This window comes from Neovison vison, chromosome 10, assembly GCF_020171115.1.
Source record: "Neovison vison isolate M4711 chromosome 10, ASM_NN_V1, whole genome shotgun sequence".
In the NCBI taxonomy this organism is placed as follows: Eukaryota; Metazoa; Chordata; class Mammalia; order Carnivora; family Mustelidae; genus Neogale; species Neogale vison.
This window is the reverse complement of record NC_058100.1, coordinates 33,569,826-33,594,123: the sequence shown is the minus strand read 5'-3', so window position 1 is coordinate 33,594,123 and position 24,298 is coordinate 33,569,826. Positions and strand designations below refer to the sequence as shown.

General features: G+C 38.6%; 1 long non-coding RNA gene across 2 annotated transcripts in view; it reads left to right on the top strand.

The window, feature by feature from the left end:
* LOC122918477 overlaps positions 1-23,645 on the top strand; it is a 95,463-nt gene extending 71,818 nt beyond the window's left edge. The window contains exons 3-4 of one of the 2 annotated variants that reach the window (XR_006386613.1): positions 114-216; positions 22,920-23,645. This is a non-coding gene — a long non-coding RNA (uncharacterized LOC122918477). Of the gene's footprint in view, positions 1-113; positions 217-13,248; positions 13,279-22,919 lie in introns of those variants that run through there. The other variant, XR_006386612.1, reaches the window with a different exon arrangement.
* The last annotated feature ends 653 nt before the right edge of the window (positions 23,646-24,298 follow it).

The window sequence follows — 24,298 nt, the reverse complement described above, 5'->3', positions numbered from 1 at the left end:
TTTAGGTGGGGACGACTTATTTTCCCAGCTGCTGAGAATGATGCTAGCTGAAAACAGTGATCCGTCCGCTCTTTCTTGGAATTCCCTTACTCATGGCCACGCTCCTTTTCCAGGGCGGCCTTTGTCCAATGAATGAAAGTTATAAAGGTCCTGCTCCAGCCTCACGTTGGACCACGCTGAAGGAACGTCCCCGTGTCCCAGCGCTGCTGGGTTCAGGTAAGCCATTCGTGGTGCGGGCGCTGTGCTCTAACATCTCCGTCTGCTGTTGTGCTTCCTGTCCTTCTGTCACAAGGACTGATTCCAAGAGCACTCCCTAATGTACTTCCAACACACTAATCTCTAACTCAGACTCTGCTTTTTGGGGAAATTATAACAGGTTTGTTCAGTAACTTCCATCTTTCTTTATAGTTTTGCCGGATATCAAAAGGGACTTAGCTTTATTGAGGGAGGGCACTGTGGTTCACTGTCATTGACCAGTCTTCCAGACTGAGTGGCAAGATAGCCTAGGGTTTGCCAGGGGGCATTATAGAATGTTCACAAAACAGAGGAAAATATTTTTTACCTATGGTTTTATCTCATTCTTGCACTAATAAACTGCCACTGTTTTTGTGTTTTTATCTCTAGCATTTGTCTAAATTTATATTAGCTACACATATTTGGATAAAGGAAGAGACAACTATTTAAATTAGATAGAAAATGGGACATATTATAGCATGTAAGACTGACTCAGAAAATCCAAGGAGAACAAAACAACTAAAATCCAGGAATGTGGAATGGGGGTCATTCTGGGGAAATTATTGATCTTGAGAGATGATAGATGTTCTTCTCGATTTAGAACTTCACACATTTTTGCCTTTAAGTATGTATGGTTCAATATAATCCCATTCTCCTCTTCCTTTTCTACCTAAGAAACTGGATTGTGGCAAAAATTGGAGCCTTCCTATGTGTTTTGTGAATTCTTCATGAGGACTTACATTTGCTGGGCCTGAGGTCATAGTGTGACACTAGTAACTTGAGCTGTAGAATCTTTGACCCTGGGCTTTGACCCTTTGTGAGAGCCTGGGCTTTCAGGTCAGGGAGAGACTCACAGCATGAAGGTTTTTTTGTCACTTTTGGGAATCCCTGGAAGCCCTTGGATTTAAAGGCTCAGATGCAGTTTTGAATATATACCACATATCTGGAGAATTCACTTATTATGAATTTAATCATTGGAAGTAAGAACTAGAGCTTAGAACAGGATCAAGAACCAGTGATGATGGTTAAAGTGAAAAATTCTGTCCATCAGGAGTTATCACTAAGAAAGTGAAAAGATAGGGGGACAGGGGTGGCTCAGTGGGTTAAGCATCTGCCTTTAGTTCAGGTCATGATCTCAGGGTCCTGGGATTGAGCCCTGTAGTGGGCTCCCCGCTCAGAGGAGAGCCTGCTTCCCCCTCTTCTCTGCTCTTCACCCTCTCCCACCATCCATGCTCTCTCTATCTCTCTCTCTCTCAAAAAAAAAAAAAAATCTTTAAAAAAAAGTGAAAAGATAAATCACAAAGAGGAAAACAATATTTGCAATACATGTATCTGTCAAAAGACTCATCCCCAGAACATGTAATGAATACCTGCAAATTAGGAAGACAGAAAACCCAATTAAATATTGGGCAAATTATTTTTGGGAGGTTTTTCATCACTGCTTCAATCTCATTATTAGATATCGGTCTATTCAGGTTGTCGATTTCTTCCTGGTTCAATTTTGGTAGTTTATATTTTTCCAGGAATGCATCTATTTCATCTAGGTTGCTAAGCTTATTGGCATATAACTGTTGATAATAACTTCTGATGATTGTTTCTACTTCCTTGGTGTTAGTTGTGATCTCTCCCTTTTCATTCATAATTTTATGAATTTGGGCTTTCTCTCTTTTCTTTTGGATTAGTGTGGCCAATGGTTTATCGATCTTATTGATTCTTTCAAAAAACCAGCTTCTAGTTTCATTGATACATTCTACTGTATTTCTGGTTTCTACCTCATTGATCTCAGCTCTAATCTTGATAATTTCCCTTCTTATGTGTGGAGTTGGTTTGATTTGTTGTTGATTCTCCAGTTCTTTAAGGTGTAGAGATAGCTGGTGTATTCTGGATTTTTCAATTTTTTTGAGGGAGGCTTGGATGGCTATGTATTTCCCCCTTAGGACCGCCTTTGCTGTATCCCATAGGTTTTGGACTGAAGTGTCTTCATTCTCATTGGTTTCCATGAATTGTTTCAGTTCTTCTTTGATCTCCTGATTGATCCAAGCATTCTTAAGCAAGATGGCCTTTAGCTTCCAGGTGTTTGAGTTCCTTCTGAACTTTCCTTGTGATTGAGCTCCAGTTTCAGAGCCCAGGACCTGATGGATTCCCTGGGGAATTCTTCCAAACCTTCAAAGAAGAAATAACACCTATTCTCCTGAAGCTGTTTCAAAAAATTGAAGCAGAAGGAAAAATTCCAGACTCTTTCTATGAAGCCAGCATTACCCTGATACCCAAACCAGGCAAAGACCCTACCAAAAAGGAGAATTTTAGACCAATATCACTGATGAATATGGATGCTAAGATTCTCAACAAGATCCTAGCCAACAGGATCCAACAGCACATTAAAAAGATTATCCACCATGATCAGGTGGGATTCATCCCTGGGCTACAAGGATGGTTCAACATTCACAAATCAATCAATGTGATACAACAAATTAATATGAGAAGAGAGAAGAACCACATGGTCCTCTCAATTGATGCAGAAAAAGCATTTGACAAAATCCAGCATCCGTTCCTGATTAAAACGCTTCAAAGTATAGGGATAGAGGGAACATTCCTGAACCTCATCAAATCTATCTATGAATGACCCACAGCAAATATCATCCTCAATGGGAGAAAGCTTGCAGCCTTCCCGTTGAGATCAGGAACAAGACAAGGATGCCCACTTTCACACTCTTGTTCAACATAGTATTAGAAGTCCTAGCAACAGCAATCAGACAACAAAGAGAAATAAAAGGTATCCAAATTGGTAATGAAGAAGTCAAACTCTCTCTCTTTGCAGATGACATGATTCTTTATATGGAAAACCCAAAAGACTCTACCCCCAAACTACTAGAACTCATACAACAATTCAGCAACGTGGCAGGATACAAAGTCAATGTACAGAAATCAGTGGCTTTCTTATACAGTAACAATGAAAATACGGAAAGGGAAATTAGAGAATCGATTCCATTTACTATAGCACCAAGAACCATAAGATACCTGGGAATAAACCTAACCAAAGAGGTAAAGGATCTGTACTCGAGGAACTACAGAACACTCATGAAAGAAATTGAAGAAGACACAAAAAGATGGAAGACCATTCCATGCTCTTGGATCAGAAGAATAAACATTGTTAAAATGTCTATACTGCCTAGTGCAATCTATACTTTTAATGCCATTCCGATCAAAATTCCACGAGTATTCTTCAAAGAGCTGGAGAAAATAATCCAAAAATTTGTATGGAATCAGAAAAGACCCCGAATCACTAAGGAAATGTTGAAAAACAAAAATAAAACGGGGGGATTTCAAGCATGGTACTGGCATAAAAACAGACACATAGACCAGTGGAACTGAGTAGAGAGCCCAGATATGGACCCTCAACTCTATGGTCAATTAATCTTCGACAAAACAAGAAAAAATATACAGTGGAAAAAAGACAGTCTCTTCAATAAATGGTGCTGGGAAAACTGGACAGCTATATATGTAGAAGAATGAAACTCGACCATTCTCTTACACCGTACACAAAGATAAACTCAAAATGGATAAAAGACCTCAACGTGAGACAGGAATCCATCAGAATCCTAGAGGAGAACATAGGCAGTAATCTCTTCGATATCAGCCACAGCAACTTCTTTCAAGATATGTCTCCAAAGGCAAAGGAAACAAAAGCGAAAATAAACTTTTGGGACTTCATCAAAATCAAAAGCTTCTGTACAGCAAAGGAAACAGTCAAAAAAAAAACCAAAGAGGCAACCCACGGAATGGGGGAAGATATTTGCAAATGACAGTACAGACAAAAGGTTGATATCCAGGATCTATAATGAACTCCTCAAATTCAACACACACGAAACAGGCAAACATATCAAAAAATGGGAAGAAGATATGAAGAGACACTTCTCCCATCAAGACATACAAATGGCTATCAGACACATGAAAAAATGTTCATCATCATTAGCCCTCAGGGAGATTCAAATTAAAACCACATTGAGATATCACCTTACACCAGTTAGAATGGCCAAAATTAACAAAACAGGAAACAACATGTGTTGGAGAGGATATGGAGAAAGGGGAACCCTCTTCCACTGTTGGTGGGAATGCAAGTTGGTGCAGCCTCTTTGGAGAACAGTGTGGAGTTTCCTCAAGAAATTAAAAATAGAACTTCCCTATGACCCTGCAATTGCACTCCTGGGTATTTACCACAAAGATACAGATGTCGTGAAAAGAAGGGCCATCTGTACCCCAATGTTTATAGCAGCAATGGCCATGGTCGCCAAACTATGGAAAGAACCAAGATGCCCTTCAACAGATGAATGGATAAGGAAGATGTGGTCCATATACACTATGGAGTATTATGCCTCCAACTTTTGTAGCAACATGGACGGGACTGGAAGAGATTATGCTGAGTGAAATCAGTCAAGCAGAGAGAGTCAATTATCATATGGTTTCACTTATTTGTGGAGCATAACAAATATCATGGAGGACAAGGGGTGTTAGAGAGGAGAGGGGAGTTGGGGTAAATTGGAAGGGGAGGTGAATCATGAGAGACTATGGACTCTGAAAAACAATCTGAGGGGTTTAAAGTGGCGGGGAGGTGGGAGGTTGGGGTACCAGGTGGTGGGTATTATACAGGGCACAGATTGCATGGAGCACTGGGTGTGGTGAAAAAATAATGAATACTGTTTTTCTGAAAATAAATTGAAAAAATTAAAAAAAATTGGGCAAATTATTGGGAAAAGGTTTGAACAGACATGTTGGAAAGAGATTCAAATGGTCAATGAACGTATTAAAAGGTGCTCAAAATTAATAGTCCTTCAGGGAAATCCAAATTAGAACCTCAGTATGTGGGCGCCTGGGTGGCTCAGTGGGTTAAGCCGCTGCCTTCGGCTCAGGTCATGATCTCAGGGTCCTGGGATCGAGTCCCGCATCGGGCTCTCTGCTCAGCAGGGAGCCTGCTTCCCTCTCTCTCTCTGCCTGCCTCTCTGCCTACTTGTGATTTCTCTCTGTCAAATAAATAAATAAAATCTTTAAAAAAAAAAAAAAGAACCTCAGTATGAGCCTCCTACACATCCACTAGAATGTATTAGCAAAGAAAATGAAACTCATACAATGCTGGTGAGTGTGTAAATTGGTATAGCAAAGTTAGAAAACAGTTTGATACTATATATTAAAGATGGACACATGTATACTATGACCTGGCAATTCCGCTCTTAGATTTATACCACTAGAAGTTCATGTGTGTGGTGCCCAAAAGACACGTAAAAAACATTTTAGTAGAACTATTAAAGCCAAAATTAAAAATAAGCCAACTATACATGAATAACAGAATGGAAAGTGAGTTGTGTTCTATATATGTAATGAAGTACTGAATTACAATGCGAGTAATCAAACTGCAGTTACATTCACCAACATAGGTGAATCTCATTCAACATTATGCTGAGTGGAAGAAGCAAGGTGCAGAAGAGTATATACTGAAGAAGGATACAAATTTCAAAGACAGACCAAAAATACATGTGATAATGGGAAGATATAGTAACTGGAAAGAAACACAAGGGGGCTTCTTGGGGTTGTGACGGTTTCTTGGTTTTGACCTGGCTCACCATTACACAGGTGTGTTTATTTTAAGAATATTCATTAAGTAATGATGATTCACATATACTTCAATAAAGGGAGGGGAAAAATGAGCTTTGTTCACATTATGGGAAAAATAGATTTTTTCCAGTGAAGGAATGAGCAAGGAGGACAGGAATAACTCATTTGAATTTGACTTCCTTAAAAGGAATTTTTTAATAATATGAAGGATATTCTATGGAATTATGGGATTTTTAAAAAAATCAATGCCTAAGGATTACAGCATTTTTCAGTCTATAATTAGTACTCAATCATGACTTCTAATTCTTGAAGCTGTTTGGCATGAATACTTTCCTTAAATGTGATATTCATCTTGACTAATGAAGAAAAACTCAGCCATTTCCATATGGCCCATTGTAGACTGTGATTTAGAGCAAGGGAGAGCCTCAAGGATGGGTCACTGTCCGATAGATGAAGTAGTTATTTAACACTGTGTCTGCCTCATGATGCACGGACCCAGAGGGAAAAATGCAGGTGGGAGGTAGACGTTAAACTTCTCGGAAACTCACGAAGTGGAAAACTCTGAATATAAACCTTGGAAACTCTGGTTTACTGTGAGAATGAAGGGAGCTAGAGGGATAAGTCTCTAGAAGGAGAACCTAGAGGGGGGAAGCTGAACTCAAGGTAATCCATTCCTAGGAGACCCATTTAGGTAAGAGTAAGTCTACAGCATACTATTTTCCCCACCTCCCTTTTTTTGCTTTGAACATGTATGTAAAAACGAGGAAACTGTTTCAGTTGACAAAGTGCTGCTTATAACATAATTAAAAACAAAATGATTTTGTTTGTGCTACAGGTTTCTTGTTATTTTTATGACTTCATTTGCTAGTCAATTCTGCTTTTTCTTTTTTTAATTTTTAGGTTCAGTTAGCCACTACTATATAGTACATCCTTAGTTTCTGATGCAGTGCTGCATGTTTCTATCTAAAGCCAAGAAGCAAGGTAGCCAGCACTGGAGGGGCCCTACACTGTAGCTTCAGCACTTTTCCAAAGCAGAGTGAGTCTCCAGTGGAATGCAAGATAGATTCTCTTAACTGTTTCTTTCAGTGACTTATGTATATTCCTAGAAACTAACATAGCCAAATGCTTATTTTTCAGATACAAATTACAATGATGCACCATAAATGTTTTAATCTCAACAATGGTCTTTAATGAATCTGGTTGAATTTTATCTTGGTAAAAAGAAATTTTACAGATAGTAGAACTATCTTAATATTTTTGAAGCAATTTGTACTTTCTCTTGAATTTTTGCCATCTTTAATATGATGGCAGCAAAAAAAAAAAAAAAAAATTCCTAAGGGAAAAAAAACCCAACTTTGTCCCCTGACTGTCGGGTTGAAGAGTGGGTATCTTGGGTCTACATCCACTCATTTCAGTGACTGGATCAAGGCTGGGCACATGATCCAGGAAAGGCCAATCAGGGTCTTTTCCTAGGATTAATAGATTTTCTGTTTCCAAGTTTCCAAGGCAGGAAGATGTGAACCTAGGGCCGCTAGCAGATATGTGGAGAGAATGTCCTCACTGAAAAGCCAAGTAGAGGCAATGGTCATACAGAGACAGAAGGAATCTTGTGTCTTCGTATCTCTGGCTAAAATCCCAAGGCTCTGGTTCTTGGATGTCCTCTTTCAGGTCTACGAACTGCTCCCACTCCAGAGTTTCCTGAATGAAGGGATTCTCTTTTTGCACAGGCCAGTTAGAGTTGGTTTCTGTCACTAGCAACCAAAAAAGTCCTAATGAATAAAAGGACAATATCAAGAGGAACAGGAGGGCCAGGAACCGCCAACTGCTGTCTTGGAGCTGTTTATTTCCGTCATGTTACCCAAATGTACTTTTTCCTTTGTATGGGCCCTTGGTGGCGGGACATCAAATATCTACTGTGCATGTAGTGATAATTTCCAAATTGTGCAGGCGCTCTTCTCCAAGGGCAATGTTGCTTGAATTTCAATGTGCTCTCAGGAGTTAAAGATTTGCTCCCCCCAACCCTGCCCCACCAAGTACTTTTCTGCTGTCGTCTAATAGTTTCTGTAGATTTAGGGGTTTCTCTGGATTAAATTTTTATTTACCAGTTTCATAGGTGTTTCTATAAATACAAAAGTAATACATTTTCTTTGTAAAATGTCCATAGTTTCCTGAAAATCATAGAATGAATCCCTTGTAATTCTATCATTCAGAGATAATAACTAGTAATATTTCAGTGTGTATTTCATTTTTCTCCTTTCATACATTTTCTATCCACACACACATATGTGCATATTACAAAAAGGTGGATCGTGGTATAATAATGCAATTTTCACTTGATCATCTTTTAAATCAAAACTATCATTCTCATGAATAATCTCATTGAAATCTATTTTCTGGTTATTGCCCAATAACATAAACGTGTACCCATTTTTTTAACCTTTTGACCTTCTTCACTCATTTCTCCCACTCCCCACCCCCTACCTCTGACAACCACCAGTCTGTTCTCTGTATCTATGAGCTTGTTTTTTGTTTGTTGTTTAGATTCCACATACAAAGGAGATCATACGGTATTTGTATTTCTCTATTTCATTGAGCATAATTCTCTTGAGGTCCCTCCATGTTGCGACAAGTGGCAAGATTTCCTTTTTTTATGACAGAATAATATCCCATTGTATAAATCCACCACATCTTCTTTACCCATTCATTCATCAATGGACACTTAGGTGTTTCCATATCTTAGCTATTACAAACAATGTTATAACAAGTACGGGGGTGCATATCTCTTTTCAAATCAGTTTTTTTGTTTTCATTGGGTAAATACCCCAGATGGAATTGCCAGGTCATATGATAGTTCTATTTTTTAAATTTTTGAGGGGAGTTCATACCATTTCATAGTGGCTGTACTAATTTATATTCCCATCAACAGTGAGCAAGAGTTCCTTTTTCTCCACATTCTCATCAGCACTTGTCTTTTTCATAATAACCATTCTTAAAGATGTGCTCTGATAATCTTGTTGCAGTTTTGGTGTGCATTTCCCTGGCGACTGGTGATGTTGAGTACCTTTTCACGTATATCTTCTTTGGGAAAATGTCTATTTAGATCTGTTCCTTTTTTAATTGGATTTTTTCTTTCACTATTGAGTTGTATGAGTTCCTTATATATTTTGGATATTAGCTCCTTACTAGATATATGATTTGCAAGTGTTCCCCCTGCCACAATTTGGTAGTTTGCTTTTTCATTTTGTTGATGGTTCCCCTGCTGTACAGTGCTTTTTAAATATCAAATGTGACAAGATATAAACATTATGATCTTGATTGTCACAAAGAAATTAGTCACAACATCTACTATAGTCTAATGTTGTGTTAGGCAGGAGTCTGATGAATTTTAAAATGATTTCAGATCTCAAGTTACTTTTACTCAGAAGTTTCTTTTATAAAAAAGAGTATCATATATCCAATTTATTATTAATTAAAGAATGGCTGTTACAAACGGAGTAATTTGGAAATCCAGGAAGGGACAGTAATCATGGGCTGGGAAAGCTGAAGGGATGCAGAGTTTGCACAGAGTCCTGAAGAGCAGAAAGACTCGGCTTGGGCAGAAAGGGCAGGGGTTTCCAGGAGAAGAAACAGTGACAAAGCCCCCAAAAGAAAGAATGTAGGTCCATGTGCCTGGAGTGGAAACTTGATGAAGAAAACGTTAATCCTACCCATTAACCATTTGATCCTGTTCTGTCTTTTACGGATCACCCTTTGCAGTTGTTAATTTCTTAAGGGATTGGGATGTGGGAGTGAGAAGTGAGGGCTAACCATCCCATCTGGAGTTCTCCTTGACACGTGGTCCCTAAAAGCATTTTGTATGCTCCCTTTCTCTGTGGCATCCATGGGCTTCCCTTCTGATCATTCATCAAAGTAAGGGGCCATCTGCTCTGTGCTCCGTCTGCTCCACGACTGAAATGGAGACATGTGTTATGTGGCTCTGTTCCAGCTTCCCCTTCTTTACATCTGCCGCACCCCTTTGAACAGCCCATGGGGCATAACTGACGTCTCACCTTACGACAAGGTGCATGACCCTTTTGCTTCCAGTCCTATTTTACTTTGAAAACTACCTGCACCTCATGCTGTTCAGGTGTTATTGTAGAAACCCTCACCATACACCAAGATACCGGTTGTTTACATTCCTTGGGCAGGAACATTTTACCAATGAAAGGTACTAAAACCTTTCATTAAAGGAAATTCAACATTTCAACCCATTCTATTACATGAAGAATAACAACTTTCTCAATCCCTTTGAAGTCCATTATTGACATTTTCTAACTAATATTCTGTATATGCTTGGGCTCCTTAACTCACAGGAGAAGTTTTAAAGCTAGAACAACCTTGAAACTACAGAGTCTAAAATGAATGAAAATAGGCCTAGGAATGAAGTCATAGAACTAAAAAGAATATTGCAAAGGCCTTCCAAAAACTGTGTGCATGTGTGTGTGTTTGAATATGCAATGACAAATGCTCTTTTCTTCCAAACTAGAGAACCAGAGAAAGACCTCTAGATGACTAGGAGGCAAAAATTTTTAGATTTTATATTTATATAGGAAATAAAAGCATTTTTGCAAGAATTTCTGTGTTTGAGATAAGTGAAAGTGGGCAAGTATTTAACTTTTCTGACCCTCACATTGCTGCTCTGTAAATGGGAGTATAATAAACACCTGCATGAAAGAATGTGAGAAAGGACTAAATGTTGGGCTTAGTACCTATGGTGTAGTAAGCCCTCAAATAGTTATTATAACGCCTGGAATGTGGTAATTACCCCTTGTTTGAAAGAAGTGATACGTAGAAATCTTCTTGTCTTCCAGGCAAGAGTTGGTAAACTTGGGTGACTCTTAAGCTCCTAGAAAGATGTACTTTCACCATAATTTCTGTAGTGATTATAGCTCTTTGCTTAGCCTGATATGAAAACTTTATGAAACATAAAAGCTAGACCATAAAAATAGTCTTAATCAACATCAAAGTGACACTGGTAACATTCCTAAAGCCTTTATGGGCTGGAGTCATTCTTTTTCAGAATTTCAAACAAAAAGTAATTCTCTGAGAGAAATTAGAGAACACAAAGCAAAGGTTTGTGGGACGTAAGGAACAGCATGGAGGACATTAGAAGACGGAAGGGAAAAATGAAGGGGGTATATCCGAGGGGGAGACGAACCATGAGAGGCTGTGCCTAGAAACAAACAGGGCTTTAGAGGGGAGGGGAAGTGGGGGTGGGTTGGCACGGTGATGCGTATTAAGTAGGGCATGTACTGCATGGAGCACTGGGTGTTATATGCAAACGATGACTCTTGGAACACTACATCAAACACTAATGGCGTACTGTATAGTGACTAATATAACATAGTAAAAAAGATAAAAATGGAAAAAAAAGGATCTACTTGGGGCAGTGAAAAAGGCAGGTAAACAGATTTGAAAGAAATAGAGGACATTTATAATACCTTCATTGAGATAGTACTGATGTATAATAAAATGCATAATTTGATGGGCTTTGATATATGTATATGTGCATGAAATCATCAATGTAATCAAGAAGTTGAATCGAGCTTATCAACCACCTACACCAGTGTCCTCTTACCCTTTTGGTCCCTTCTCTCTCTCCTCCCTCTTTCCCTGGCAATCCAGTGGGGATTTTTTCCTATTACTACATGTTAATTTAAATTTTCTAGAGTTTTCTACAAATAGAATTAAACTGTGCACATTCTTCTTATTTTCTGGCTTCTTTCATTCAGCCTAATTATTTTGAGATTCATTATATTGCTGCACTTGTCAAGTTCATTTCTCTTTCTTTTTTCCTTCCTTTTTTTAAGATTTGAGAGAGCACAAGCAGAGAGAGCAGCAGGCAGAGGGAGAAGCAGACTCTCCACTGAGCAAGGAGCCTGATGCGGGACTTGATCCCAGGACCCTGGGGTCATGACCTGAACCAAAAGTAGGCACTTAACCAACTGACCGAACAACCCAGGCATCCCAATTCCTTTTCACTTCTGAGTAGTATTCCCTTGTATGACTACAACATACATTGTTTGTCCATTCACCTGATAGGCATTTGGGTTGTTTCCTAATTTCGACTATTACAAGAAACTGCGATGAATATTTGCATACAAGTCTCTGTATGATTGATGCTCTCATTTCCACTTAGGAGTAGAATGACTGGATAATGGTAGATACATGGTTAACTTCTTAATAAGTTTCCAAACTGTCTTCTGAAATGGCTCCACATTTTGCGCATCCACCAGTGGTTCCCAGCTCCTCCACACCCTTACCAATCCTTGCTACGGTCATTCTTTTTAGTTTTAGCCATTCTAATAGGTGTGTAGTGATATGGTGTTAATTTGAATTCTCCTAATGACTAATGATTTTGAGCATCTTTTCATGTACTTATAAACCATATGTTTATTTTGGTAAAGTATCTTGTTCAAATCTTTTGCTCATTTTTTATTGGGTTGGTTGGTTGTTTTCTTATTACAGAATTTAATATGTACTTCATAGGTCTGGATACAAGTTCTTCATGAGATTTATGATTTGCAAATATTTTCTCCTGGTTGGTAGCTTGTCTTTGCATGTTTTTAAACAGTGTCTTTCAAAGATTAGAAGTATTTCATTCTAATGGTCTACAACTTGTCGACTTTTTGTCTGTTGGATGAATCATGTTTTGGTGTCTTAAGAAACTTTTCCTTCAGAGACTTCTATGGTTTACAATTTACATTTAGGTCTAGGATTCCTTTTAAATTTATGCAGATGGTAAGAGGTGTGGGTCACAGGCACGCTTGGCACTCGGGTATCCAGTTGCTCTAATAACACTTCTCAAATAGTATCCTCTTGTCCACAGAATTGCCTTGTCATCTTCATAGAAAATCACTTGTCCATAAATATGTGGGTGCACTTCTGGATTTTATTCTTTTCCATTGATCTATTTTTCTATCATTTCGCCAGCACCATACTGTCATGATTAATCTAGCTGTAAAGTGAGTCTTTGGTTTAAAGACTTTATTCTTCTCTTGCAAAGATGTATTATATGAGTATTTTATGTTCTTTGTAATTCCATTTGAATTCCACAGGCAACGTGCCACCTAAAACAATATACAGGATTCTAAATCTGTTGAATCCACAGACCAATTTGAGAAGAAATGACATCTTGACTGTATTGAATCTCTGGACCCACAAACACAACATATTTCTTCCATTTATTTGGGTCTTCTTTCACTTCTCTCAGCAAAGTCTTAGCATACAGGCCTTATAAATCTTTTGTCAGCTTTGTTCCTAAGTATTTCATATTTTCTTATGCCATTATGAGTTATATGTCTTTTAAATTCTGAGTTTTTGTTTCTAGCACATAGAAATGAAACTGTCTTTTTTTCTTTTTTTTAGAGAGAGAGAGCGCCTGTGAGTGGCGGTGGGGGGCCAGAGGGGGAGAGAATCTTAAGCAGGATCCGTGCGCAACACAGAGTCTGCTGTGAGGCTCAGTCTCACAACCTAAGCCCAGATCAAGAGTTGGATGGTCAACCCACTCAGCCACCAGGTGCCCCACTGTTTGATACTGGTTTGTATCCTATAATCTTGGTAAACTGACTTACTAGTTCTAGTAGCTTTCCGTGTATTTCATTGGACTGCCTACTTAGAGAATATATTATCTGTAAATATAGTTTTATTTCTTCCTTTCCTATCTGAATCCCTTTTTACCTATTTTTCTTACCATATTTTACTGGGCAGAAGCTCCAGTGTAATGATGAATAGAAGTAGCAGAGCAGGCATTTATGTCCTATTCTTGAACTTAGGGGAAGACATTTAGTCTCTCATCACTACGAATGATGTTAGCCATTGGGCTTTCTTAGATGCCCCTCCTCAAATTGAGAGATTTCTCTTCTATGATTAGTTTCCTTAGAGTTTTGATCAGGAGTGAACCTGATTTTGTCAAGTGCTTTTCCTACAGCTAAGATGGTTGACTTTCTGTAATTTAATATGAATTACATTGCTTGATTTTATATGTAAAACCTTGTACTCATGACATAAACTCTATTTGTTAATAATATATTATCTATTTTGATATGGTTTCATTTACTTAGATCATGTATTTTAGAATTTTTGCATCTTTGTTCATAAATGATATTAGCCCATCATTTCCTTTGTTTATAATATCTTTTTCCGATTTGGTATTCAAGAAATACTGGAATTGAGGGTATAGCTCAGGGGTAGAACATTTGACTGCAGGAAATACTGGAACCAAATAATAATTTATGAAGTATTCTTTCCTCTTCAACTTTCTGTAAGAGCTTGTGCAGAGTTGGTATTATTTCTTCCTTTAATGCTTGGTAGAATTCACCAGATCAACAATTTAAATGAAATGGACCAATTCCTTGAAAGACAGAAACTACCAAAGCTCGTTCAAGGAGAAATTAATCATCTGGTTAGCCCTAAATCTAATGAAGACATTGAATTTATAGTTAAAAATTTTCTGAAAAGATTATGACTGGAATCTGTGGGTATAATTTTTTTCATATTTCTTAACTTGGAAATAATTGAGCTTCTTGGACCTTTGGGTTTACAGTTTTCATTATTTTTTTTTAAATAGCAATTGTTTCTTAAAGTACTTTTTCTGCCTCTTCCCATTCCTCTCTCTGATATATCCCTGTTAGGCTGATATTGTCCTACAGCTCACCGAGGCTACTTTATTTATGCTTTTTTTTCCTCTATGCACTTAATCTTGGACAGTTTCCATTACTTTATTTTCGAGTTTACTTATCTTTCCGCCTGCAAGATCCTATCTGCTGTTAATCACATCCAGTGTATTTTTCGTCTCAGACTCTTCTTGTTTTCATCACTAGAAGCTTGATTTGCTTTTTTAAAATTTCCTTTATGTTTCTATATAACTTTTGGAACATATGGAATGCAGTTACAATAACCATTTTTATATCCTCTTCAGCTAATTCAAATATCTGTGTCAGTTCTGTGTCAATTTCAATAGATCACCTCCTCTCCTCACTGTGGATTTTATTTTCCTGTTTCTTCATATGCCTGGTATTTTTTTTTTTTAACCAGGGGCCAGACATATTGAGTTTTATATCTTGGGGTACTGGATATTTTTGTTTCCATAATATTCTTGAGCTTTCATTTGGGATGCAGTTAATTTACTTAGAAATAATTTGGTGTTTTGGGGTAGTCCTTTTAAGGTTTGTTGGGTGGAGAACAGGGTGTTTGGCCTAGAACTAGTTATTCTTCACTACTGAAGAACTAGTTATTCTTCACTACTGAAGCACGTCTCTTCTAAGAACTCTTCCCAACTCATTGTGAATTATGAAGTTTCCTAGGGTTGATGAGAGCAGGTACTGTTCCTGGCCCTATGTGACTGATGGGTACTATTAACACTGAACTTTTCAGGAAGTTCTTTCCTTGGTTCAAATGGTTTTCTTCCATTCACGCATTGATCATTATTCCAATGAGTACTCAGTTCCAATGATCATTATTCCAATGAGTACTCAAGGGGTGGGGGAATACTTTGACATTCATTAGAGTTCTCTCTCTGTGCAGCCCTGTGTCCTCTGGTTCACTGTCTTGTAACCATCAGCTACTTTGATCTCTCTGGATTTTCAGCCCTATCTACTCAACTCAGTGAGTCTCCTGGATTCTACCTGGATTTTCTGTCCATGTGCTATGGTCTGGCAACTTCCACAAAGTGGAAATCTGAGATAATTGTGGGGCTCACCTCATGCGCTTTCTGTTTCTCAGGGATCATTGTCCTCTGTTGCCTGCATATTGAGAATCATTATTCCATATATTTAATCTGGCTATTTTGGTTGTTCCATAGGGGAAGGTAAATACTGTCCCTATTGTTCTACCTAGGTCAGAAGTGCAGATTTTGAGACAAGTGATATTTAAAAGCAACATAGCAGATGCTGAGGGGGTTTGAACCATTCATATTGAGTCTACACCGTTTTCTAAATTCCAGTATATATGCTAGATTTGACATCATGTCTTACACACAGAGGCTCACTACAGGAACGACTCTCAAAAAGAAAACATGATTCTTATTCACCACCCTCATCCCTGCAATATATTCTTTAGAAAAGGGAAACTTGTGAGGTACTGGGAGGAACTGTGGACCCCCTCAAGCCCCCCACCAAAAAAGTCAGACCACCATTCCTTTAGTTCTTACAGTTTCTACAGAATTACAGAATACCCACAACCCGATATTACTGGGTTGACTGGGGTCCCAATTTTTATAACGGGTATTCCTGTCACCTCTGGTCCTATCTTGTTGAACCAACAGGCACAGGCCACAGGCATCTGATTCCACTCATGGAGATTATTCTCTTTTCTTTCTCCTCAAGATGCTGCTTACCATTTTAGGACCCCAGTATTTTAAAAAAGCTAAACAAAAGCACCTTTTTAAAAAGTTATTTTCTTCCATATCAAACTTGATGACCCATCAGATGGAGTTCGGACCTCAGAAACACAGGGGTCCCTGTATTAAACCAGCACTGAGGGAGGTTCCGGTGCACTTGGAAATCCACTGCTGTGGTCGACCGCAGGCATCACAGAGTGGAGAAAGTTTCCAAGCACCCCTGTTAATCCTGGCTAAAGGGGTAAAATTGTTCACCATCAGGCATAAGAGGCATTTCTGTTGATGATGAAGTTTTTCCATGAGTTGTTCAGACCTTTCCTCAGGTGTTGAAAGATAGGCTCCATTCTTTAAGTACATGTGCTGGTACGTGGGTATTTAGATGGGTAAGGATGGTTTACAGAATTACAGAATAAGACTCTTAAGGAAAGATGAGACCAAGCACAACTCTCTCACCTAGAAAACTGCTCAGAAGAGACTTGAGAGCACATAGCTCCATCTTGTGAGACCAAACACCCAAGCTGCTCTCCCTCCTCCTGCAGAGCAGATCAGAAGGGGAAAAGCTGAGACAGAAAAGAATCTGATGAATGCAAAAGACATAGTGGAAACTGTGTGCTTAATATCTAAACCATCTCAGAGAAAAAGTGGATTATTTTCAATCTGGCCTGAAATCAAGAGAATTTTTCCTATGAATATCAAGAGAAGTTTGCTCAGCCAATAAATGGAAGATGTGACTGAGCTGCTATTTCTGCTCGTAGCAAGACAGAGACGTAAGCAAACTCACATCTCCCTAATGTTTTTTTTTCCTGAAAAAAGGATTCCTTTCAACCCCAAAATATATATTCATAATTTTCCTGCATTACAGGTGCATTTTGATGCAACCCTAATTTCTCTGATTTATGTTAGGTGAGCATCGTAGTCCTGTTATGTTTATGTTTATATTCAGAATAAATAACATATGGTTTTGACAATTTAAGGCATACATTTAAGTTATTCAGATCCATAGTAACAAAGCACAATCATTTTTGTACTAAGATAATAGCATCCCAGAGCCTCCCCCTGCTTCCTTCCATCTCTGCTACTGTCCCCAACTCATTCTGCACATGGAGGACCATATGATATCTTTGTGTTTGTTTCTGGTTAGCAGTATAGGCATTTTTTTAAACTCACAAATACAGAGATAGCTCTTAGAAAGACAAATAGCTAAAATGGTTGAAAGTAGTTCTTTGGAGTAAAAAATCAGTGTGGAGATTATTTTTTTTCTTATTATAATTTCTACAAAACTATTTGCCATTTTACATTAAAGAAATGAAATCTTGCCATTTGCAATGACATGGATGGAACTAGAGGCGACTACACTAAATGAACTAAGTCAGTCAGAGAAAGACAATTATCATAGGATCTCACTGATACGAGGAATTTGGGAAACAAGACAAAGGCTCATAGGGAAAGGAAGGAAAAAAGTGAAACAAGATGGGATTGGGAGGGAGACAAAGCATAAGAAACTCTTAATCTCAGGAAACAAACTGAGGGTTACTGGGGGTGGGGGGGGGCAGGTATAGGGTGTCTGGGTGATGGGCACTGGGGAGGGTCTGTGCTGTGGTGAGTGCTGTGAAGTGTGTAAGACTGATGAGTCACAGACCCATACCCTTGAAACAAATAATACATTTTATGTTAATTAACAAATTTTTTTAAAAACTACTTGGCATTTTATACATATGTACGGGTTTTTGTTTGATAAAGTAACATTTTTCTTGAGGCACAGCTGGAAATGGTTCATCCCTGAGTAAGCTGTTCACTACCGTCCTGCCACCTCTATCGTGGGCTTGCGCTGGAATTCTTCTCAGTGCCTGGTTTTTTCAGGGTTTCCTTCAATTCCATAAGCCTCTAACTTTTTGCCACGAACTTTTTTGTAGTGGTCAATTTCAGATTCGCTTGCAACCAGAGAACTCTGGCTGATACTGAGATGAGCATCTTCTCTCTCGTTTGCATCTCCCCTGTTGCCTACACAATGTCGAAGGGCCGTGGCTGTCCTACAAGGGCCTCCACGACCAGGCCTCTCTCTGCCCTCACATTTCTGTCACCGCTCTAATTTCTAGGGCTTCCCATCTGCTCACGGTTAGCTGGAAACCATATGGATTTGCCAGACTCTTCCTTTCTCCTGGAGCATATCCTCCTCCTCCTGTCATTTGCCAGTTGTTATTTACCTTCTGTGCTTGGCTCCAGCATCATCTCCTCCAAAAAACATCATTGAGTTCTTCAAGTTGCTCCTTTAGAGCCTTCTCTATACCTTCCATTACTATTCACTGTCAAAGATTGATACTCTCTTGTGTATCTGTCTTCTCTAGACTATACATTTGTCAAGAGCGTATCTGTCTTTATTTTTATGTTAATGCCTCATGCATCACATAACATTCAAACTAAGAAATATTTTATGAACTAAAATGGATATTCCTAATCACAAAAGGGGTCAAATTATATGCCACATAATGAACTTCCTTCAGTATTTGAAAATCTGCAGATTTTCAAATTTTACAGTTTTAAAACTCGTATCCAAGAAGCTGCTTTTAAAGATTAAAAATGGAAATGTAATTGCTGAAAAGTTAAGAAAAACATACTGTGCATGACAGTACACAGTATATAGTATACTGTATAAATAGTATATTTATATAAATAATGTATGTATAATATAAAACTATATATACATTATAGAGAATAGTTTTATAGTTACACTCTAGTTACACTGTTACACTCTAGTTATACTATGTAACTATGTAGTTATATAGTATATATAGCTATAATATATATAGTTATACTATATAACTATAGTATAGTTTACACTATAATATACATACTATAGTATGTAGTATACATAGTATATGTATAGTATAAAACTATATATACATTATACAGTATATACTATATATACTTTTATACAGTATAGTATAAAACTATACTGTATATGTTGCTCTCTAATTGCTGTGTAAAGTTTGATTGTGCTTCCTTTGGTGAAATCACCAGGTTCTCTCTGGTTGCACTGCCATGACCAGATGGCAGCATCAATATGATCTTTTTCAAGATGTTCATTAGATCATCCTCAAAGCCTTTCAGCATCTTCCCATTGCACTTAGACTAAAATCTAAATGTCTAGGGCATCTGTCTCTGCCTGAATTTGTTTCCTGAGGCAGCTGTAGCAAAGCCCCATAAACTGGGTGGGTTAAACAACAGAAATGTACTGCTGTACAGTTCTGGAGACTGGAAGTCCAAAATGAAAATGTCGGCTGGGTTGGTTCTTTCTGGTGGCTGTGAGGGAGAACACATTCCATGCCTGTCCCCTAACTTCTGTGGTTGCTGGCAATTGTTGGCGTTCCTGAAGATGAGATACCCCAACCTCTGCCTTCATCTTCACATGATGTTCTCTGTTTGTGTCTGTTTCCATGTCCAAATTTCCCCTTTTTATAAGGACATGGTCATATTGGATTAGGGCCCACCACGATGATCTCATTATTTGCTAACTAATTATCTGCAAAAACCCTATTTCCAAATGAGTCACATTCCCAGGCACTGGGGGTTAGGACTTCAACATCATCTTGGGGAACACAATTCAACTCATAACAGTGTCTGCTTTTGTCATATCATCTCACGCCACTCTCCGTCTTACTCTAGCCATACTGGCCTTTGTACTTGTCCTAGAACAAGTCAACAGCACTCTCTCCTCAGAGATTTTGTATTTCTTGTTGATGCTGAGAACACCCTTCACATAGGCACAGTCTTCTCATTTTGAGCTCAGATCAAAGTCAGAGACTCTGCTCCTGCACCTATATGCTATAGGCCTGTTTATTTCCGTGGCCTAAACCATCTTGTTCTTTTAGGTGTTTGTTAGGTGACTCTTCTATCGAGAATGGACACTCCAAGAGTACAGAGATCCTGCATTCCTTCTTAATGGTGTATCCCTAGTGCTTAATAGAGTGCCTGTTAGATAGCAGGGGTCAATGCAAATTATTGTATTATAATGAATTAGATTTACTGCAAAGCAAGGTATAAAGATAAACATCTAAATTCACATCTCCAAACAGCATAAATGATTTACCTAAGAAACAGTTGAAATGGGTCTTTACCCAGAATAATTTTTTTTTCAAATATGGAAACATCATTAGCATCTCTTCTCGCAAAATTCAAATAACCTCTGATCACATGTCCATTTTGTAACATAGCTTCACTGACCACTCTGTTTAAAATCACAACTCTCCACCCAAACAGATTTCCCATGTATCTCCTCTAGGGTCCCGCAATACTTTTCACCTTCGAAAGACTGTATAATACACTTACTGATGCTGCCTTTTTAAAATTTAACTGGAGATACTGCTTTATAAAAGTGCCTTCCTCCCTTCCAGTAGATAAATTTGTCTGTTTTGTTCACTGGGGGAGTCCAGGGATCTAGAACTGTGCCTCACCCATAGTGTGTGCTCAATGAATATTCGCAAATGGTGGAAAAATAAAAAGTGCTTCCCTACTCTTAGTTCCTAGTTTCTTTACACGAGCATTATGAAAGTAATAGAGCTTTATTTGTAAAATTAAATGCCAAAGGAAGCTCCAGATTAGAGAAGAGAAAATAAGAATCGATAGGGTGTGCACACTACATGGTGTTTCCTTGCAGGCTCTACGTATCCTAGCTTAACATTCTGGTGTGTAATGGTACTCACATATAAAACCGGGGGGTGCTGAGTGAATGTTGCAGGGGCTGTGTTAGTCCTGGGATCCAGGCTTCACTTCTTCCTCGGCTAGAATTGGTATCTTTAGGCTGAGCGATTGGTACTCAGGGCATGGTCAGTAGCTAGGCCCAGTGCATTTCTTTTTCCTTACAGAATTTTTTTTTTTTTTACTTTTTTTTTTTTCCCAATTTATTTATTTTCAGAAAAACAGTATTCATTATTTTTTCACCACACCCAGTGCTCCATGCAAGCTGTGCCCTCTATAATACCCACCACCTGGTACCCCAACCTCCCACCCCCCCGCCACTTCAAACCCCTCAGACTGTTTTTCAGAGTCCATAGTCTCTCATGGTTCACCTCCCCTTCCAATTTACCCAAATTCCCTACTACTCTCTAACGCCCCTTGTCCTCCATGCTATTGGTTATGCTCCACAAATGAGTGAAACCATATGATAATTGACTCTCTCTGCTTGACTGATTTCACTCAGCATAATCTCTTCCAGTCCCATCCATGTTGCTACAAAAGTTGGATATTCGTCCTTTCTGATGGAGGCATAATACTCCATAGTGTATATGGACCACATCTTCCTTATCCATTCATCCGTTGAAGGGCATCTTGGTTCTTTCCATAGTTTGGCGACTGTGGCCATTGCTGCTATAAACATTGGGGTACAGATGGCCCTTCTTTTCACGACATCTGTATCTTTGGGGTAAATACCCAGGAGTGCAATTGCAGGGTCGTAGGGAAGCTCTATTTTTAATTTCTTGAGGAATCTCCACACTGTTCTCCAAAGAGGCTGCACCAACTTGCATTCCCACCAACAGTGTAAGAGGGTTCCCCTTTCTCCACATCCTCTCCAACACATGTTGTTTCCTGTTTTGTTAATTTTGGCCATTCTAACTGGTGTAAGGTGATATCTCAATGTGGTTTTTTTTTTTTAACCATACCAACATGAAAGGCCTCCCAACAATCCAGACCAACCTTTGTCTTAATGGAGTCTGAAGTTCACTTTTCTGTTTATGATGTGTAACAGCTGAAGTGGGAGATATAAAGTTTGCAGCTATTATGTAATCAAAACCATTTGTGTTTTCCCAAACAGGAAGGAGGAGGCAAGAAGGGATGGGGAGGCAGGGAGGAGGAAGAAAAGGAAAAATCTCAGAATTGGAAGCTTAGAGCTTGTGCGGAGAACAGGAAGTTGAAACTCATCCAACTGTCACATAACAACAGAAGAAAAATGCTTTATGTATTCAATCATTATTAAGTGTTCTGCATGTCTGTTCTCCATGTTATTTGCCAGTATATATTGGTTTTCAAATGCTAGCATTTTAAGAGCAGGAGAAATATTTACTTTTAAGCTAAAAATTGATTTTTGAAGGCCATTAAAAACAAAAATTCCATGTGGTGGAAGAGGAAAAAAAAAGTGATACCCTCACTTTAAGCATTCCATACTGAAACCAAAAAGGTCTCTATTGCCTTTAACTTTGAAAATCACTTTCTAAATGAAGGGCCACTCTAAGCTGAGCCGCTAGTGTTCCCATTCCACAGATATGTTTTAGGAATAAAGTGTTTAATGTCCAGTGATGGTACTGAGGTAGACAGGACTTCGAATGAAGGCGGTACCCAGCAAGCTACCAGCCCATGGTTCTTCTGCAGAGAGCAGGTACCTCTGAGCCAAACTGGAAAATGAAAAATTGGGGGAAGTAAAAACCTCTGTGGACTCTTTCCTCTTTTAGCCTTTAGGAAAATAATCTGAGCAGAGAAACTGCAGTTAGAATTGGATCATTGAGTTTGTGAATCATAGCACCGTGCAGGCTTAGAACTGGAACATGTTGAAGGAAGTGGAGGCCCAACTGTTCTACGGATGAGAAGACGGGAGCACGAAGGAATGGTGTGGCAGCCCAAGGTCATAGATCTATGCATTGAAAATAAACACGGAATGTAGGCATCCTGAGTGTGATTTAGTCATTTTCCCTCTTTGGTCATCTAACAGGTGCACCACTGCTGTCCTTGAAGACCTCACAGAGGACTGTCCTCCTACTTCTGAAGGAAGAAGCTCACATAAGATGCCTTCATCCATCTACTGCATCTCTCTAAAGCCCTCTTGAGAGCATGTTTTATGCACACCGGGTCTGCAGAAACATGAAGTTTGATCCTTTATGAATGGAAATGTTTGTTGTGGATTCTTAAAGAGCAGCAGAGTTCCTGTCAGCTTGACCACTGGAAGAGCTCTCAAATTCCCTGGAATGATGCCCATTTCTCCTGGAATTAGGGCTTGCTTACTTCACCCTTACCTGTTCACCCTTCCCCGGACCACGTCTGGGCTAACGCCAGCTGGCCTCTAGCTCTCTCTAGATACTTCTGTCTTGGCTCCACATCCAGCACTTTTTTGGCTTCAGATCAAAATTTCTCTCCAAGAAGCCTAAGTAATCTTGACATGTTCACTATCCCCTCTTTACCGCCCTTGGTCTCTAAACTGGCATGCTTTTATTTATCAAGCCCTGTACACAGGACACAGCTACGGTCCCCGAGTCTGCCGTCTTCTTTCTGTTAGTCCGTTCTAAATTCTTGACATGTTTTTTCCTTTTCCTACATTCCATATTTATTACATTTGGAATAAATAGATACAAAATCATATATGGCAATCAACGTGATTCATTCCCATAGCACTTGAATATACACACTGTATGCATTTTAAAAAATAATAGTATCAATGCCTGTATACCAGTAAGCTCAAGAAATAAAATATTGTCAATATGTTGAAGTCTTTGCAAGCTCCTTCTGATTGCATCTGACTTTTTAATCCTTTCAGAACATTTGTTATTCGATTGTTTTTCTTTATAAATTTTACCACTTATGGGTGTGCCCCAAGAAATGTTTAGTTTTGTTTTTATTGAAGTTTACCAACATGGCATCATAGATAGATGGATAGATACAGAGATGGATGGATGGATGGATGGATGGACACCTGATGGATAGCATCTGTGACTTGCTTTTCTGGCTTACTACTTTTTAAAAATTAATCCTTATCAGTACCTGGTGTTTAATTAATTTTCACTGTAAAGAATTCCATTATTTATCTATGTCACCCTTTATTCATTCTTTATGGATAAACATTTGGATTGTTTCATTTATTTGCTATTACAAAAACTGCTATTATGAACACGTTTATGTACATCTCCTCATTGATGTATTTAAAAATTTTCATAGGTTGGAAAATTAAGAGGAAAATTACTAGGTCATAGTCTAGGAGTAGTTTCTGTATAACTAAATACAGTTATTTCCTAAAATTCTTTTTTTTTATAGATTTTATTTATTTATTTGACAGACGGAGATCACAAGCAGGCAGAGAGGCAGGCAGAGAGAGAGAGG